The sequence below is a fragment of the Hyalella azteca genome, unplaced genomic scaffold, assembly GCF_000764305.2.
Source record: "Hyalella azteca isolate HAZT.00-mixed unplaced genomic scaffold, Hazt_2.0.2 contig14817, whole genome shotgun sequence".
Taxonomy (NCBI): domain Eukaryota; kingdom Metazoa; phylum Arthropoda; class Malacostraca; order Amphipoda; family Hyalellidae; genus Hyalella; species Hyalella azteca.
The window spans coordinates 23,765-40,362 of record NW_025944691.1 but is presented as its reverse complement, the minus strand read 5'-3'; the positions used below and the strand labels follow the sequence as shown (position 1 = coordinate 40,362).

Genomic DNA, 16,598 nt, shown 5'->3' with positions numbered 1-16,598 from the left:
GAAATGATAAAATTGTGATCAGACGAGCGTTAATCATTGTGAAACCATTTTCTACAGTCCAAAGAAATTATTTTGAAAATACAAAAACGTAGCTGTCAGTTCTAAAAGCAAAATAGGCGTGGTTGATTGCGTGACAGCGCTTACTGTATGCCGCGAGACCACACGACCTCGGGGGATAGAGATTTTACATTTCAGCGTATTTTCCTCAAACGTTTCCATGTCTAGCTTGTTTGTTCGAATTTTGGGAAGTTTGATAGCCGAAAGATACATTTTTGGTGGAGAACGTATCCTCTTTGCGCAATGGCACGGTAGTAAAAATGAAAAAAAAACGGTTTTGAATTTTTGGAAATTTGATCATCTCTAAAAAAATTTGGTGATCAAGTCTACCATTTTTGTTAGGTATGATTAAGTTCACGAGATGAACTTGGAGAAATTAGGGTAAAGACAAATGTCAGAAAACAGTGGTGAAGTTATATCAAGCCTAAAATTTCCATATTATAAAATAAAATTCATCATAATAATTTCGAATGAGAGTACATTTGTTTTTATTATATTAACTGCTACAGTCACTTTTTCTTGCTTATCAAACTTCTGTTCGTCGTTTATACGGATATGCATGATGACAAAAGCAATGTTGACTTAACCACTCATGAGTGACAATCATTTTTCACCACTCTAGATGTATTGCTATATAGCGCCTACTCTTGACCAATAGAAGCTAACATCGATCTAATGCAGGAGAAACATTTTAATGGATTCATGGTGCAGAAATTTTAATTTTCATCAGAACTTTTGCAAGAACTTGAACACAATGCATTCCGTTCACACTGTGTGCAGAAGCGATCTCGGTATCATTGCTAAAACATTATCCATATTTCATTCTTTTCACAATGTGTGGAGAATAGATCTCTGTATAACTTCACGTACATGTATATAATGCACATCAAGTTTATTATCGTTGGGATCATTTCTAAAAATGAGTACAAATTCTTTAACTCACTACAATGGCAGGACCTAATCAACTGGACTTCCCCTTTTCCTCTCTGGACTTCCCCTCCTTCCCTCGGCCGGATTGCAAGTGACAGCACGAGAGTTCGACGTGAAGTTGCGCTGACGTTGTTAGGGAATACACGCTTAATTAATCAATTAATCTGTATTTACGTATCAATAATTTGTTTATTATTATATTTATTCATTAAATGTTTGGGGGAATCGAAAATTTTGTTTGCTTATTTATTGAATAGTCCCTCTGCTCATACTTCAGCTCCCTGCTGAGGCACTCCCCGGCTCGAAACCCAGCTCCCCATTATGAGTCGCTCCCCTACTCATACCTCAAGTTCCTGTGTTTATTTCTGTATCCTAATGGCATTTATTGATAAAAGATCAATTATCAAGCAGGTATTTGTAGACGCGTCTGAAGTTGTTTTAATTTTTCCCTGCCTGCAACCGTTTTTCGTGAAGGAATATTTTTTTCCTTAAAATGTAAAATTTATTAGCAGATCTGGTCTTTGTGGGGAAAAATATATTAATTTATTTATCATTTTCATACCTTTATCCTACAAATTGATCCGGCGAACTTCCAATTTCAACCCACAGTACTTCACATAATTTCGGAACAGTAGAGATTTTATGAAAACAAATTTTTGTCCAACAATATTGACAACTTTAAATTTTTATGATGCCCACGTTCCGATCAGTGGCCGATTCGAGTTTCCGATGGCACAAGATCCAATTAAAATCGACGCGGTTAGTTATTTTCCATCAATCTTGACACCAAACGAGAGAGAGTTGAAGGCGAGATCAAACGTTCTGAACTTCCCGACGCTATATAACTTGGTCGAGGATGGGATACTCCCTTAACGAACGTTGGTTCTATATATCAGCATCGAAGGCACGTGAAAATTTCAAAAGAACTATATAGAAAAAATTGTCCAAAATTTGAAGTAGATAATATTCATGAATTGTTGAACTTGCATTATTAAAATGAAGATTGCGTTTTTAAGTAAAAAGGTCCAAAAGCGCTAAAAAAAATTTTTAAGTATTGTTAACCTTTGCTCAAATGTGCCGGTTTCCATTTCTCTTCACAGCGTTTGAACCTGTTACTTATCTGCAGCCACGTTTAGATCAACTTTCATTTTTCCCGACTCTATTATGACTTAATATTTTACTAAATAATAGGTGCCCAAATGATTCTCTTTTACAGCCCCTAAAGATTTGGGTTTACGACTCATCTCAAAGACTAGTTTTCAGACTAGTCGTCACTGCTTGTCTTCAGTCAAACTTATTTAAGTGTACTCTAACAGTACAGGTTTTACTTTACTTGGTTCCTAGCAGTCGAGAAGTACGACCTTCAGATCGTCTTTTTCATCCCAATTAAAACGCCGCAGCGGACGTAGATCGAATCGCAAACTTTAAGATATCTTTAAGTTGGCAGAGCTATTCAAATCTTTAAGTTATCTAGCATTAATCAAACACGAAAGGAACGGCGTGGTCAACACGCTGCTGGAGAATCGCTCTGCCTGCAATTGCTGTCAGATCGGTTGTATTTTTCTTTATACAGCCGCATTGACACGTGGTAAACTTAGCTTAAAATGTGATGTCTACACTATATCAATCCTGTCCCAAGTTCTGAGAAATTCATTCAATTTCTCAACATAAAGTGAAAGAACAAGACGTCGTCATTCGGTGTTTTCATGGGAAACATCACACAAGTTCAAATGGAATTTACTGCACGAATAATCCTATGCTTTAAGTCTTTTCAACAGAATTCAAATTTCTAATTTTCGATACCTTGAATAATGGTAGCATAGTAAACCGGTCAAGTTTATAATGGAAATCATGAATCACTAAGCGGTAAGTCCCTAGAATTTTAGCGCACACTGCATTTCATATCGTGAGCTATGCCATTTGCATTCCTTCTTCAGAATAGTAATGCATTATAAATGGAGCCGTCACTGATCAGTCCTGGGACGCAAACATTCCACTTTTGTGCAGACGTTAGAGCGCAATTTGATGGGATACTGCATTATATTCGCAAATGTGTATGCTTGCGGCATATAGGTTATTACGAAAACGTAGTCCCCGCTCCAAGCGAAGCCTGCTAACAATACGGCTCTTTGAGTACCGACTTTCGACTGCCAAGCGTTAGGCATGTTGTGACTATCTGAAAACGTTATTTTTACGTCCCAGTTACATATTCACAAATATTTACCATAAAAATGCTTGACGGGTTTTATCCGCTAGAAATATGACTGCATTTAAGAAAGGGCATTACAATCTCAAGAGAATGGTCACGCAAAAATTTCCAACAAAATTATAGATGTCTGTAATATAGTAGAGTAGGTTGAAAATTTTCTACGTCAGTTAATTAAGCTGCTTGATCCCGACCTGCGTGCGTGTTCATCTCTTATAGGAAATTAATGCCAATTAATGCCAAGACAAGTTGAGCATGATAGTGTTGAAATTAATATTTATTCTCAAATGCAATGAAATTACTGAACAGATAATTGGTTTGTCGTGGCTAGGTATTCATTCCTAGATTTCTGTTTGTAGAATTACGTGCTTTATCTCGCGAACCCCCAGCTCTGGCTTTCTCCATACGCAACCGATTAAGTTCTTTATTCGTGTCCGGTTTGTAAATTGAGTATTCATCTCTTGTCTCGTCTTACTGATTACTATTTTCTTAAGCGTCCAATTAGTCATTAGTCTATTTGCCGTCTATCTTTATAAACATTAAACTCAGCTGTGGTGATTGTGCCTAAAGCTTTGCTTAGTAAACCAATTTGGAAGCATGTTTCAAAGACAGTGGCTTTAAGGGCAGGGTGGCCCAGTGGCTACAAGGGCAGGGTGGAGCAGTGGTTACAATGGATACAGTGGTGGTCCAGTGGTTTCTGTGAATGGGGTGGCCTCAATCAAAGCTGTGAACGTCCAGCAATTTTAAGTTGGCGACGGGCCTACGGCCTACGAAACGCTGAAACCGCTATTATTATCATAATAACCTTCGGTCATTGGAAGGAATGGCTATTAGACCAACCGAACGGTTGAGGTGACGCGACCGGTCACACGAAAATCATATGCCGGTTTGTCACATTGTTGATGAAATAGTGTATGATGTTAACTTTCCTGATAAAATTTCAGCTTCAAAATTTGTATTTATTTGCACTGGAGAATCTCTTATCTATTCCTACGGTAAAATTGAATATGAAATGAAGAGTTTAAAAGGACTTTTGAGTGCAAAAATACCTATAGCTGCAGCGTCGGCGTCTCCTGTATGAAGAGAGAAGATAGTTGAAGGACGGAAATTAGTTCCAAGTAGTTTCCTACTGTTTTCAGCACTCTTTTGTAAGGGATTAATTCATTATTTCCAATAGTGACGTGTTCATGATGTTCAGTCAATCAGGATTAAATCCAATATAGTCAATTCACTATATGTTTAACTCAAATTCAAAATTGCCTTCATTTCTGCTGCTTGTTTAGCCAATTTTTCTCTTGTTAAAAAAAATAAATTAAGTCAGTCCCGATCAAAAGATAAAAATTTGCCCAATTGCAATTGCGAATTATATAAAGCATGCGTATATGTGCTGAATTCTGTATAAAACAAAAATGTAAATCAGTACTCACTGCAGTGAGTGACCGAGAGCGCATTTTCTCGTCGACGAAAACGTGGTCACGGACGGACGGACAGACTGACAGACAGACAGACTGACAGACAGACAGACAGACAGACAGACAGACAGACAGACAGACAGACAGACAGACAGACATGACGAGCACAATAGTGCATTTTTTCAATTAATGAGAAAATACGCTAAAAAAATATGAAATTCCTGTGTTGGACCGCTCCGTCAGCCATGGATTGCTGGATCTCAATCAGGGTGGCTAATCAGGACATCTGCGGTGAAGGATTGGTACATTAGCCAGCCAATCACTCCCGACGCGGAAAAATTGATGTTGCCCGCTGATCAGCAGCCAGGATGGAAAATTGGCCACATTTACCGTATAAAAACCGCGGAATTTTGACTTCCACTCGTATTATGCAATAACTATTTGGGTTACCGCTTGTAATTTACATTACCGTTGTTTTCTTACTTTAGCTAACAAATGATATTCAAATACAAACTGCTCAAAAATAAATTAAATCGGTCACAAAATATCAACTAATTTACTGACACACTCGCACAAATAACAGTGTAGACTGTTATTTCGTAACCCCAGTCACTGTCACTCAGCCAATTCTTAGAGACACAACTCCATAAATTTTTGTTATTTTCCTAAATTCGATTCTCCTAGCCTACTCTCATAGGATAGAAGAATGTATTCCGCCAGGTTGAGAGACGATATTATGGCAAAAAATTCTTGATTGTAGCCGTATCATTGCATTCCGAAGTAAATCAGGTGATGACTATATATTTACTCGCAAAAAGCCTGTAATGAACATTAGATTTCTCATATTGGATAACATTTCAGTATTCTATTGAATTTGGCGGAGATCAAAGTAAACCTAGTTACATAGTCAATAGTTTAATTTAAAAACGATTAAAACCACATTACTGAAATAATTACGGCTTCTGTGCAAGTGTATATGTAAATTATATTTCGATCATGGTGGAGATCTACTTCCATTTTCAAAAGTTACCAGTTAATTGTCATATTTTAGAAGCCACATAACGACTAGATTTACATGCATGAAATAACAGCTTGCGCATCTAAAAATAACAGCTTGCGCATCTAAAAATAACAGCTTGCGCATCTAAAAATAACAGCTTGCGCATCTAAAAATAACAGCTTGCGCATCTAAAAATAACAGCTTGCACATCTTGCGCAAGTGAAAAATTAACAAATTTTTCGATTATAGTGGAGATCTAAGTTTATTTGAGGCAGTTATCGGTTAACTGTTTTATTTTAAAACGATTAAACCCATGTAAATGGAGTTGAACCCGCTCATAAGCAGGAGTAAAATTAATATATTATTAATCATATTAATATTTTGTAGAGAACGAGAACCCTGTTGCTTTAAAACCTGAGCGCTCTATTACTTAATGCAGAATAATTGCCTGGCATGTATTGCCAGCTATTAACTAGGAAGCATAATTATGTCAATTTGAAAGAAACAAACATTTTTGAAAAAAAAAACATTGTATTTCAAAAAATACCCGAAAAAATTCTATGATTGCTATGTATGCCTAATAATAATAAATACATGTGGGGTTGGATCATTTTTCTTCGCAACCAGACTTTTTAATGTAGGGTAAATTCGAAGTGAAAAATTCTCCCAAAAATAAAAATATACTCATTATATGGCTTCAAAATGCCGTTTATGTATCACGATTGTCAGAATATTGACACAACGATCAGTTATATTGACACTCGTCAGAAAAACTGATATTGAAAAATGCTAATTAAAAATAAATAACTTTTTAATTCAACTGAAAATTCACCCAAAAATAGAAATTGATTCATTTAAAGCGGCAAGAATGCTTTTAAAATGTCACTAGTGTCAGTAACGGAAGCGTGTTGGCCAATAAAAAACTTTCTTATTTACGGACGGATCGTTTTAAAACTTCGTGCTCATTTGTTAAATAAAAATCTGAGACTTAATTCTTCGTGTAATATTCTATCTCCTCATTCATTTAACGTGCTACAAAATCGAGAGACATATCATTCCATTAGTTAAGTCACTTGTAAAGTCGTAAATTTAGCGTACATCCGGTCACTTTTTCTAAATTCACATTTTTTGGGTGGCGCGATATTTTTATATTTTTTCAATTTTTGAACCTCCTTCCCTCCGTTTCTTCAATATTTAATCCAAACTACAAAGAAATCAATAAAGTGGCTGGATGATAGCTAGAAATTTTTATTACGAATCGAATAGTAAATCTCTCAATGCTGTAGGTTGAAATCATAGGAGGAGATGAGAATTCGAACTTTTAAGAGGAAAATTCGAACTTTTCAAGGAGAACCAAAAAACTTAATTTGTGAACATTAAAGTTATGGGTTTTACTTGCGCTTCGATGGATGTCGTGAACGAACAAATGAACGCGCAAACACGACTTTGGGCTCTTTAGATGCGCAATTTCCGGATTTTTAAAAACGGTTAATTCAAAATTTTCGATTTTTGGCCACGACGCTCCCCTTAAAACGGCAAAATGCTTCTAGAATGTCGCGTGTCGGTTCAACCGATTCAAAAATTGCATTAGAAATAAAAACTTTTTACTTCATCTTGAAAATACTCTCAAACCTAGAAATTTATTCACTTTGATACTGCTAAAATGCAGTTCAAATTTCACGACTGGCAGTTCAGCCTTTTCTTAAACAAAATTAGTATTAATAACTTTTTATATTCAACATTAAAATTCTCCCAAGCCTAGAAATTTATTCACTTTTTGAATAGAAGCAGTAAACTTTTTCAATTTAAATTTAAAATTCTTCCAAACCCTGAAATTTTTTTACTTTCAATCGGCAAAAAGTCTTATAATTTCACGAGTATCAGTTTAGCTGTTTCTTAAATAGAATTAGTATTCATAACTTTTTCAATTCAACTCGATAGTTCTCCCAAACCTAGAAATTATTTCACCCTGTGGGTTATTTATCAATAAAGAGGGTGGTGTTGCATCCATGATATTATCTTGGAACTTTTGAACCGTTGGTATCGTTAGTGAATAAATAATAATGTCTGGTGGAAAAGTGAGTTGATTGATTAGACAAGTGAGAAGGTTGATCAGGTCGAATATCAGCATTTTGCTCCGGATGTTGAGGGCGTGTCACTGAAAGAACGTGTTAAAGGTGTTTACATTGTATTGTTCGTGGAGTGATTAAAAGGGAATGAAGTCTGACCAGTGAGCATTGGTTAAAACTCCAAGTGATCGGGTTTGTACTTTTTTCGGGTGTTCAATGGTAGGATAAATTAGTGGTGAATGGTAGGGTGGTGATTTAAAATACCCTTTTCAATTTGTATTTTGGGTGAGGATGAAGGATGACGAATCTGCAGGTGTTTCGTAGGATTGCTAGGACTATGTTCTGACGTGATGTGACAGTTTTATGCCTTGGAAGTTGTGCGTGATGATTGAGACAGATGTGTCTTGAACTAATTTCTGGCACGGTAAATTTCCACAAGTACTGTGTTAGAGATTCAGAAGACTGAATGACGTGGGAGTGAATTTTGTTCAGTTTCTAGTCAGCTGGAAAGATATGCAACAAATTAGTTGGAACCTAAGCACAGAAAAACTATTTCACTAATTCCTAGTAAGACGCATTTTTACGATTGGGAGGCTGTAAACTCGGTAAACTAAGAGAGTTCAGAGTAGCGAAATGCATGGAAATTTTTCACGTCCAACGTTTCTGGTTCCCATTCCTGAACGGTGCTTCCCATGACTTGCATAATTATTCTCTTTAATTCACAGCATGATTAAAAACCTTGCGATAGTTGCGTAGCATTATTACGACGTCAACCACGCGAAAAAAACATATCTAAATGAAGAGAATTTTCACAGTTTATTTAATACATATGATACCTTCACCAACTTTTATGGCTTATCTTCAACAGCCATTATCTCTTATTTTAGTATTTCGGTAGGTATTTCTTCAGCGATAATTCTTGTTATCGAACTCCTTTCTCTTCCTTGGCACCCGTGCCCTCGCTGCTAATGATAAAATTGGCTGAGTTCAGAGAGAGCAGCTAAAGTCGCACAGAGCATATTTTGGATTACTCCAGTGGATGTAAAAACAATTCATATTCTGCTCCAAAACGACCATTTTTCATATTTACAGTTGAAATGGGATCAAAATACAACTTTTAAAGAAGTATTTCCATCTTTCGATTAAATGATACGCAGTTCTGTCCGAGAGATGGTTGTGTAAACAAGTCCTCAAGTGTTTACCAGCAGACCTATTTAGCTATAGAGTTCACGGTGTCACTGAGACCTTGCCATACAGCACATGTGTCACGAGGACAATAATCCGGTGGGCGGAAGCGAAGCCTATATAAGGGCTAGCAACCTTTAAGTAAAGCCCCCCGCAGTAGTTGATAAGCGCTCAGCGATGTAACGCGTCGCGTTTTTTGCTCCGGCCTAACCGGCCGGCACTCGCATATATATCTATTGTAACTCTCACATAATACCACCTCGTTTATAAGATATGTTATCTGGACAGACGTGTCTTACTTATCCCTCACTACCTTAGTCAACGAACCCGATCCTCAGATAACGCTTAATCTAAAATGATCTGGAACAATTCCCCAAATTTCTCAATATTGCTGCACTAATTGTGTCCCGAGTTACTAGTTTTACGAGTGACTATCAAGCTTTCGCGGTTTACTTGTAATATTTACATTATGAATGAAAATCCGATGTCGCGTTCGTTAAAAGATGATAGATATAGAACAAAACAGAATGATTATTGAAAATAATTATTCAATTATTATTCAATTATTTTGTTATCAGAATAAGTATTGAAAGACTCAATTTTGAATTAATTAAACTGGAAGAATGCTGAAGTTGCCAGTATTATGACATTACACGGGAACAACATTCAGCTAACAACGACTGAGGCATGAAGTGAATTCTGCCGTATTTAGACAGTCGAGGATGCGCTGCATTGCCTCATATTATCTATTGAGACTGTATTATCCTGAGAGGGACATGTGTTGAAATCCCTCTTCATTGCCTTAATAATATTGTCTAAGAGCTTATTAATATTGTCTAAGGCCCTTATGGTCTAAGGCCTTATTGCCTTATTAATATTGTCATTGCCTTATGAATTCTATGTACATTGATCTATTGTTAGGGCGAACGATGGTCGAAAGTAAAGTAACATGATTTGCAATGCTTTATTGTATTTATTATACATATATGAATTTCCAGCGACAAAATTTCAACCTGCTCGCTTTTCTGAGCCACAGAAACAGGCGAAAATTTAAAAATGTTCCGATAACGGATATTTTATCTATTGCAGTATGGAATATATAGTTTATAATATATTACTTTTCTTGCGGTATATTCTCAAGCTTCGAAAACACAATTAATCATATTATTCGGGTACATGCAATAGTCGAAGTGAATGTCGTGAAATTTTCTCCTATTTTCTTCACATGTTTCGGCAGGAGCGGCTCACTTTCTGTGTGCCTACAGCCAGCGAAGCGGACGCTAAACTTATACTCTCCACTTTTGATTCGGCAGGAGCGGCTCACTTTCTGTGTGCCTACAGCCAGCGAAGCGGACGCTAAACTTATACTCTCCACTTTTGATATGCTGCTGCTGTATAATCACGTACAGGGGGGTTTGAGGTCAAAGTTTTCACTCGAGCCGTTTTTCCCAGGAGCTCAACCGTTAGAATCTCATGAAAATTGGCACAGAGACGTACGCATATTTTTTCTACCAAACCTTCTTGTCGGATTTCCGAAATTCCCACTCCTTCCNCAGCATACAATAATGAGACCTTGTTAAAATCTGCAAGAAACACTAACCCTAATCCACTTGTCATACACCATTGAAACACAATGCGAAAATGCACGAACAAACTACCAGAAGCGCGATGAACGCCTAACTTCGCAGTAGAAGCATTGGTCTCCAGGTGTATTTCCCGGCCAGCGTGAACCACTTTACTACATGAAGTATCGGTTTTCACTCGTATAAAGCTTGGGCTCTTCACTTCCTCCAGTGCATTGGAAATTCAAGGTGTCTCATTGGAAGTTCTCGTAACCATAAGAGAGAAGGTAAGTCTGGTGCCCACGTCCACCTGGAATAAGCATTAAATACACGAAGTAGCATAATGTTCTTATCAACCTACGCTCTGCCACAAAATGAGAAAATTACGGGGTGTACATCAGCAATTATCCTATGCATTTCAACACGGTGGAAATTGTGCCAAACTATCTAATACAAATCCAAGCAAAGAGTATCGACATTTCGTACAGACATCATTTGCTCTCAAGGCTTACCCGCCACTCAAAGAGAAAAGGAAGGTCACTGCTACGGTAATCTAACAACCATAGGATCGATAAAATTACTAAATAATGTTCCAAAATTCACGCGACACGAGATTGCAGTCGCCCTCAACGCTGATCATTAAAAAGAGACAGGTCGAATGCAACGCATCCTACTCGTCGCCAGCGTGAACCTGGACAAACAAAAGACAGACGTATAGCGCAGCTACAGCGTCTATCAACCAATGTGAGTAAAATGGAAGGTTGGAGTTCCGATTAATGGTGAGACATTGGGCCTAATTGTGACAGATAAGTTCTTCAGATAATAATTTATTAGTGCTTCAGATAATGGCAGGAGAATGTGTCAGGTAATGGAAGGAGAGTGCGTCAGACAATGGCAGTAGAGTGTCAGTCCTGAAATCAACATTGATTCAACGTTTAAAAATTAGTAAACATTCAACGTACCAATATCGGCGTTATTTCAACGTTGACATAAGGTTGTTTTACGTCCCTTTCAGTGTTGGTCAAATTTCGACGTTGATATGACGTTTAATTTTGGTTGTTCAACATTTCAACATGAAATCAACCAATAATCAACGTTGTTTCAACGTCAGATGCCTGCTGGGTTTAGTCTTTCATCCAGCTGCGGAAGCTTAATTCAACGATAAACGATATTGTAGCCAAGCCCAAGCCTGCCGGGGATAAAAAAATATCCCCTGCAGTAATCAATACACGAGATACAAAAAGACCTGAGAGCAAGGATAAGTTTTCAGAAAAATTCCTTACAGATGCAAACTGTTAATAATTTTTCATGCATCTAGGGTCAGCTGATGAGGAACACTTTTACTCATGCAGATGCGGCAAAGTTCCATTGTTTGATTTGTTAGGTAGGCAAATTAATTTCATAACAATCTTAGTGTTCACGACAAATCGTGTAAATCAAACATCAAAAAGGTTTTTAACAATTATTAACGTCTTGTTATCTGCCTTTGCACTCAACTTTTAATATTTATCTTGCCAGCATGCCATGCATAAAAGCCTGTCAAGGCGAATGCATTATAGGCTTAAACATTTATAGCCTTAAGAATTGTTTACATTGATTGCTCACCACCGAAGTAGAGCAGAAAGACGCCATAGAAGTCCTTCAACGCGAGCGGTCGAAGCGACTCCACCTCGTTGGTGGCGGACAAGCACCTCATTGCGTTTCTCATTCCCTTCTTCTCGAGCATATTCAGGATCCCGCTCTCCCTCAGGCGCTTCACCCTGCGCAGCAAATCAATGCTCTCAGAATAAACGAATGCACACTGTTAGAAAAACGACCGTTAACGGTATTACCGGCATTTCAGTGGCCAGTAGGCACGTGAAAAGAAACACCGTTTCACATTTTTTTCCAATTTAACACCAGAAATCCGTAAAACATCTGATAAAAACGGCGAAACAGTTTATTTTCAAGGGGCGACCGGCCACTAGGATACCGGTGGGACCGTTTTTTCTAACAGCTAGTGCACGCAAAAATCTGCTCTCGTTCAGCAGCACCCTACGTAATAAGTCATTGTTAGAAAATGTAAATAAACACATTCAATTTTACGCTATCCCCAAGCAACAATTTCCGTGATGGTTAACAAATGCTCCAACAATGCAGCTTCCCTTAGAGCAGTGGTTATCAAAGTGGGCGATATCGCCCATCTGTGGGCGGTGAAAAAATCTAGGGGGGGAGGAAAAAGTGGCAGGTGGGGGGCGGCAGTCCACGAAGTCGAAGTCAGAAGTTCGTACGTTTGTTTGACGATTTGTACACAACACGTGTAGAACATGACTCCGAATCAAATAAATTTTCACGAGCTAAAAATCACCGTTTGGTAGATAAAAATTTATATTCAAAATTTCGTTCGAATCTGTTCAGGAGTTGGGAAGAAATTCTTTGATCACTGCGAATTTCGGCCCGTATCACCATATAACTTCCGAATGAAGGTGAAATTTAAAATTTTTTCACGAGCTAAGGATCACCGTTAGGACCTAATGAATACTTGATCCAAGTTTTATCGAGCTGCGTTCATTTATTTGGGAGATATTCCTTGGTCACTGAATTTGGAGATTGGCCGTGAGACCGGCTGCTAGTCCAACCACGAGTCCGGCCATAAATTTGTCCGAGCCGTCTTAAATTTCTAGTGCTGAAACAGTTAAAACTGAAAAAAAAAATTTATTGGTTTACTAAATGTGGCTCTATTTGTGAAATACACATTTGTGTTTGCTTTAACCTTTCTCTTTTAAAATTGTAGCATACTAAATATCAAGAAAGAAGCTTTTGTTTTTATATTTGTCTGTCGGAGTGGGGGGGCGCTAGAGATTCACTGGGGAGCCAAAGGGGACGCCAGGCAGAGAAAGTTTGGGAACCACTGCCTTAAAGCGTGCACATGAGACGACTTGTGGCAGCCAGTATAAGTAAGTGGCTGCTTATAATTTGCAAGGTAACAAAACTTGATGGCTAGGCGAGCGTTACTTAGAAAAATATAACTCATTACGCAGTGAGTGACAGAGAGCGCATTTTCTCGTCTACGAAAACTTGAAGTCACGGACGGACGGACAGACAGACAGACGGACATGGCGAGCACAATAGTGCATTTTTTCCATAAATGAGAAAATGCGCTAAAAATTCTTCTAGGCACGAGTGCATTGTACTCATTTTGACATGTTCAATGTTCATAATATCTTAGTATCACCATAATTATATTTTCCTCAGTTGCATTTATGCCGAGGTGGCTCAAAATTAAAGTGAAAATATTTACTGTTTGTTGAACGGAGCCGTGTACGGAGAATTTTTGCGAAAGCACACGGTGATCCAGGAAGAGAGGAAGTTGTCTTTGATGATTAAAGGGCACGTACGGGTCTGTTGGTAGGAGGATAATGTTTAATGTGTGTAACATTTACAGGTTGAATTTTTCTAGAATAATCCCCTTTAAGAGTTAGGTCGCACATTTTATTTCAGGACAGTATTACGAAAAAACCTGAGTGCACTTTTGGCGATATTAGGACGAACCTCCATAATCAAGTTTGTTAACAGTTAATTTCTGTTGAAGTTAAACAGAAAAGCATTGTGCGGGAGCACTTTCACCTTTGCAAAAACGGTGTCGATCATCCCGTACATATTGGATTTGATGCCAACGAAAGCGTCCTGTCCAGATGCAATGTTTTTGATTTGGCGGTAATAATCCTGCTCCCATAAATCGACGTTTCGATACAGCTTGCCGAATGTAGAATTAGGTTCTGCCTCCTGAAGCCAAAAATTTGTGACTTTAGGTTTCAATTCAAATAATAAATATCTTCGGACAATAATATTCGAATTTATGAGAGATTTTCGTTACTTATATAGTATTTAGTCTTGTGGAAACTATTTCAACGATAAGATAATTAAATTGGATCGTATTTATTTTAACAACTCTTTAATTTCGCATGCTCTAAAATAAGACAACTTGTAACACGAGAACATTCGTGACGCTTACCCCTGACAAAGTAACCAAAAAGGCCACGAAGTAACTTTTATTGCAGCCGTCAGGAATTCATACTTCAACTCTGTACCATGGAGCTTCCAAGAATATTGTATATTAAGCCTATTTCGTTGTTAAGACTGTTCGATTAAACTACACATACATCCAGTTATAAATCAAATATTCTCCCTACGTCTAAAGTACGACCGTTAACCATCATTAATATTTTTCATCGGCAGTCATCGAGTCGTTGAGTTCTGCGCGTATTATCATCGGCCCGCAATAGCCAGCCTATGTTCATATGACATGGCTTATTTTTACAGGTATTTCAGCCTTGGTTGATGATCAGTATACTGATCATCAACCAAGGCTGAAATACCTGTAAAAAAAAGCCATGTCCGTCCAACCGCAAGAAAATCTACCGTGTAGACTGTACAGCAAGACATGCGAAGAGTCGCATCCTCTGATGTTGGAGGGTCAATTGTTGGCAGTTACACTGCAAGCCTTCTACTCAATGTTATTATGTGGAAGTTATAGAAAAGACTAAACTTCTGTAATTTGTGTGAGTGATTAATTCATTTTAAAAATTTAGGAACTACGTATCCAGGACACTAGTTTAAAACGAGGACATTAACAATGAATTAAGATTTGCAGAAGCAGAATTGAGGCTGCACAGGGCTCACTCAACTTCAACTCTGCTCGGTACGGCTTAGTTTCACAAGTCATATGTATTTGTTGGGTTTTTGTGTCTGTAAATTTTCATACTTAATTGCATATAAGCTATCATGCCAATTCACGTACGCTTAGCCGAGTTGTATCAATATTTTTTGAAGATCTTATTACGCCCATAATGCACACGTTCCTCCGCAACCTAAATTTTTTATTGGGTAGCAACACCGCAATGCCCCCAAGAAGAACGGGGCCAATGGAACTGGGCAGCGGGTTCTCGAGGCGTTCGTAATTCATTAGTCTTGTTTTGAAGCCAACATATATGAAACAAACCTGGATTGTAGCTTTAATGTAAGACCCGGGAACGATCATGTACGGCATGGGCCTCCTGGTGACGAGCTCTTCGAGGTTGTTGAAGGGCTCGACAACCCTCGGCAGGACGAGCATGGACGTGAGGAAGGTCTTGTAGAAAGTGCTCAGTAGGAAGCCCCACAGCATCGTCGTCATTAGCAACAGTCGCGTCACGGGCAAGCGTTTGTCGCGTTCCAGGGCTGTAGCAATAGGTTACATATTCAGTTCACTTTCAGATACAAGATATTTTCGAATCATGATTTGTCAATCAGCTCGAGTCACACCATGCAGTTACGTTTACAGATACATGGTCATACGATGCTTATTTGAATGAATCATTGGGTCAACATTATTGACTCAATTAAGGTAAAAAAAATTGCTTTATCGCACGAAGCAGACGCTCATCGGATTTCGCTTACGTCTCATCGGATTTCGCTTACGTTGGTTAAGCAGAATTTTAAGCACTGAGAGAACGGAGATTCGGAAGTCAGGTGACGACACGCGGTGTTGGCCGCGTCTACTGAAAAAGTAACACATATCAAAATATCATATCATAAAATATTGTTAGAAAAATATATAATTCCTATAGATAATGTAATATCTCAATCGAACGCGTTACTTTTTCCATTGCAATCGACAATCGTTAGAACAGGTACAATATGAGAAATTACATTGTAAATTTTGAATTCGTCCCTTGAACAAAATTGTAAATAAAGCAAATTGGATGAGGATATAATATTTGTTCCACTTTAAAGCATCATTTCCGTTCCACGCTTATTTGGATAACTGGTCTTACTCTGAACTGGGTTTTGGCGACAGAATCTCTCGCATCTTGAACGTCAAGATGAAGCTGATGACGAAAGCAACAAACGTTGCTAGAACGCTCAGCCAAGTCTGATGAGCAGATTTGAGTTTTAACGATTCAAACCCAAGTGCTTGGGGACTGTTTGGATATTCAATTGGTCGGCGAAATTATCGATAAACTTTCATTGTTATGCTGGTGATAACATTTTTCAATAATTAATATTAGCCATTCATTGCATTGAAACTTTTACAGTCATTAGGACAAGGGAAAATATTATAATGTATAAATCTAGAATATTCGGCGCGCTTTAGCCTGTAAACATCTACTCGACGTGTTGAAAAAAGCATGCAATAAAAATTCATTCTGCTAATTA

The 16,598-nt window shown here is 37.9% G+C and overlaps 1 long non-coding RNA gene across 1 annotated transcript; it reads right to left on the bottom strand.

Annotated features, from left to right (window-relative positions):
- Positions 1-10,696: 10,696 nt before the first annotated feature.
- LOC125179067 lies at positions 10,697-11,125 on the bottom strand. The gene is made up of 2 exons (XR_007157137.1): positions 10,934-11,125; positions 10,697-10,731 (listed from the first exon to the last, which is right to left on the bottom strand). It is a non-coding gene; the product is annotated as an uncharacterized LOC125179067 (long non-coding RNA).
- Between the last annotated feature and the right edge of the window lie 5,473 nt (positions 11,126-16,598).